The sequence below is a fragment of the Marmota marmota genome, unplaced genomic scaffold (genome assembly GCF_001458135.2).
Source record: "Marmota marmota marmota unplaced genomic scaffold, marMar, whole genome shotgun sequence".
NCBI classification, from domain to species: Eukaryota; Metazoa; Chordata; class Mammalia; order Rodentia; family Sciuridae; genus Marmota; species Marmota marmota.
Genome location: NW_025999968.1, coordinates 19,558,971 through 19,563,100, shown reverse-complemented (window position 1 = coordinate 19,563,100; position 4,130 = coordinate 19,558,971). Strand labels below are relative to the sequence as shown.

At 35.0% G+C, this 4,130-nt stretch overlaps 1 long non-coding RNA gene across 6 annotated transcripts in view; it reads right to left on the bottom strand.

Annotated features, from left to right (window-relative positions):
• Positions 1–3,471, bottom strand: part of LOC107136370 — a 41,925-nt gene extending 38,454 nt beyond the window's left edge. For all 6 annotated transcript variants that reach the window (XR_007347685.1, XR_007347686.1, XR_001502683.2 and 3 more), the window contains exon 1: positions 3,123–3,471. This is a non-coding gene — a long non-coding RNA (uncharacterized LOC107136370). The remainder of the gene's footprint in view (positions 1–3,122) is intronic.
• Between the last annotated feature and the right edge of the window lie 659 nt (positions 3,472–4,130).

Below are 4,130 nucleotides of genomic sequence, written 5' to 3'. Positions count from 1 at the left end.
ATATATATATATATATATATATATATATATATATATCAATTGTATTTCATTCAGAGTAAAGTGATTAAATTTACCTCATCTCTGGATATGGTATTTGGCCTAAATTGCATTTCTGCAAGAGGGTGGAATTTGAGATCAAAATCACCAGAAAATTCATGCATTTAATGAAAGCCAATCTTCTGGCAAATAGGTTAGCACTTTTTAATCCTATTTCTGTGGAATTTTGGTCATGTCCCAGATTCAAATATTCTTTATTCCTATATAACTATATCTTCCAGAAAGATGGATACCATATCTGCAGTAGGACTTAATTTAATTGACAAGTGTGTTTCATTAAGAAAATAAAAGCACATATGCAGAAGCTAAGAGAAAATATTATACATTTAAATCCTTCACTTTCAAATTAAAAACATAGATGATTTTGCCTATCAAAACTAGCAAATTACTAGAGCTAAAAGGGGACCTTAAAAGTAATCTGGTTCCAAAACTGGATTTACATGTAAAGAAACTGGGATAGGAAAAGGTGCAATGATTTATTCATAGTCTCACAGTCACTGAAGCACAAAGCCAAAACTTTGACCCAGGTCTTCTGGGCATAATCCAGACATTTTCTATTGCCCCATGCTATCTGGCTGCAAGGCTGCATTGTTCCAGCCTCTGGTGATAATTCTGGGGCTGGCTTAAACCTGAAAATACAGTACAGCCCCCTGGGGATGATCTGGGATCAGTTTACTGTACCTGGACCTTATGAGTGTATGAGTGTTTGCTTCCTTACAATTGTGTCATTAATTGTGAAGGCCTGGATAGACACAAGTCATGACCATGTTTATTTTGTGCTGTTATATAACTGAGAGAGCTCCAAGAAACTTACCTAACAGCCACTTGTCAATTAAAATCATTGCAATTATTTGTGAGGTTTTTCTAAGTACTCAAATCCACTACTTTTGCTATTATCTAAAAAAAAAAAAATCATCCCTTCTTATCTTTTCTCTTATTTTTTTAATAATAGTCCATCTGCTTGTTCATGGAGTTTATAAATTCCATGATAAAACAGCACATTTGAGAGTTGGAAAGACAAAAGTCTGCTGTAATAAGGGACCTGTGAAGGTTGAGTTGATTTCTGTGTTGCACCATCCTATGATACACACTGAGCCATCAGTCCCCAAGCCAGGAGGGGCAATCCTCGTGGTGTCAGGCCACCAAGAACAACTTCATCTCTGCTGATGTTCCTGTCTATATAGTTGAAGTTTTTCCCCCTGTAGTCTAACAACAGAAGTCTGGTTGTTCTCAGGGACAGTCTGACACTAGGTAGGTTCCTATTATTGTGTATGACCCCATTCACACTCCCATTTAGAAAACAAACTCCTTCTAGAATAAAGAAGAATGTCCATCTATTTCATCTCCCTTATTCTTCAATAACCTAAAGATAAGTAGATATTAAACAATTCACCACAGCATATGTGATTATAATGAGGAAAGAGCTCTAAGAATTAGAAGTGAATCCCAACACTGTTCTATAATTGCTCATTTTTCTAAAGTTGATTGACACACCATTTAGAGATGTAAAAAGCAGGGCAACCAAGGTAACCGCCAATGCCTTGTCTCAACCTTTGGCTTTGTTTGTGCTCCAGGGTCAAATTCTGGGAACATAGATTATGATAACAGCCTGGTTTCTTCATGCTTTCATTCCACAGAACCCTTCACAGTCATGTGCATTTGAACTCAAGAGGATATAACATCTGCTTGCTCTCAAAAGTTCTATTCAAGTAGAGAGAGATCAATGGAAAAAAAGTGTGTGAAGCATGGAGTTATCAAGGTTATTATTATAAGTTCCTATTTCTACCTATTACATTTTAACAGAAAATCCAGATTCATAAAATAAAAATTATTTGTAAGAAAAATGGGGATAAAATTTGTAAATTCTTTTACAGTTTTGTTTATTAAAATTCAGTAATTAAAAAAAACAAGAAGAAGCAGTGAAGATTTTATATTGTAATTAATCACAGTTTCTATTTGGGTTACTTACATGTGTTTGATTTGGGAAAATTTGCTGGATTACACCATTAAAATGCATGCACTTTAAAAAAAAAATTAGGAGAAATTACCAATTTCACTTTTCATAAAATGACTTGAGTCATATCTCTATTCTTTAAAGGTATTATTATACCTTTATATTTAATTATAATTTTCCCGTTGTTGTAATTATTGAAAGTTGTGGCCAATATTACTCCAAAATAGTCTAGCAGGAAACTGTGGAGCTCTATTCTTTCTAGTATATTTAGATCTTTACTCACTTTAGTTATTTCTCCAAGAATTTACAAACCAGAATAACTATTGCAATTCTGATAAATTTTGTACTTTATCATAGTCATGATCCCACACAGTAACAACCCCGAAAATTTTAAATCAGTAGTTTGTTTTCATATATCTAAACTGTTGGTAATTGTGGCCCATAAATGATAAGATGAGTAGATAAGCTGCAGGACACTCCAGAAGGACTTCAGTTAACTTGGTCCTACTCAAAATAGAGGCTCTCAGAGTATATGAACCTGGTGCTCACCCTGAGCTGAGTTTGAGGTTGAAGAGATTCAATCATAATGACAGGTTGAAGAGTAGATTGATCTTTATCAACAATGATCTAAAAATCCTCTTAATACGTATAATCACTACCATTCATTCAATATGCTAAATCTTGTATAAATGAAATTCCTTACTTGATTTTCACAATCACTCTGTGGTGTATAGCTTCTGATATTATTCCCATTTACTGATGATATATGCTTGAATCTCTAAGAGGTAGGATGCACAGTACATAGTAAACCCAAGGGTTGAACTCAGACTTCTGAATCCAAAGCCAAGATCTTAACCTCTCAGAATAGATAAGTAGGTAGGTAAAGTTTAAAAAAAGAAATTGACATTTTGGATAGAAATTTTTAAAAAATTAAATGTATGTGGAAGGTAATATTTTTAAATTGCTTACCCATTTTCTTCAGCATTTTTACTATTTTCCATTATTTTAATATTTTATAATAAGAATATAGTTATATTATCCTATGTAATTTAAAACATTTACATAAAAAGTAGATCATAAAGCTTCAGCTGAAACTGTGGCTGCTTCTTACCTATAATATTGTTTAATCCTCCTGTTTTCTGTTATTTTCGGGAGATTTGGGAGAGGTACCTTCTTTACCTTGTCTTGGCTATCTGAGATGCTGTTGTCACATTTCCCTCATTCTGTTAACATTGAATTCCATGGCCAGCTCTTCTGTGCGTATTCTAAATTGAAGGAAGATATTGAAACTTCGTTCCTTTTCAAGTGAATCAGGAACCTCTAGCAATGCTTACTTCTCTGCCACCGTGACAAAACAAAAGCAGTTTCAGGCTTCTTATTCCATTCAATTTCCAGGACCACCCACATGCACAGAAGAGCCCCTCTGTTTTGTCAGCATGCACCTGCCCCTATGGTCACTCTTTTCCGCTTCAGTGTTATAGCTTTTGTAAGGCCTGTACCTTTCTACCTAACCTCATGCCCTCTGAATTAACTCATTTTCTGCCTAGTACCTGTCTTTTCTTTCCCTCCCCTGGCACTCCATGCCCTTGTCTGCTTTATCTATAGTGTCTGCAAGATCCTCCTTCTCCCCAATATTTTCTGGACACTCTTGATACTGAGGGCATGCATATCCTGTTTTCCTGATTCTGGGGGATTCAGCAACAAGTAAATGTTTTATAAAAATGAAGAATTTGTAAAAGTCTACCAAGTGCCAATTTCACCAAGTTGGGCCATCAAAAACAAGAAAATTGAACATCACAATCATTCTATGAAAGATATTTTAAAACTAAAAATGGGGAAAGACCATAATCTAAATAAATAAATGTGTTTCTCAAAAGGCAACAATTATGCAATCTCCGTGGGGAGACTTAATGTGGGAGAATGATTCGTGATGAGTTCATGAGAATAGCTGAATCTCTCTGTCTAGTATAAGGGACCCTTAGAAGTCGGTGAATCACTTTTTGTAGCCCAGCCCCTACCTTCTCTCCCACCTCAAGGTCAAGAGTGAGTCCCTTATCTGCAAAAGCTAAAGGGTCACATTAATTGCTCTTGTCTCTCAGAAAACTCCATTTATCAACAA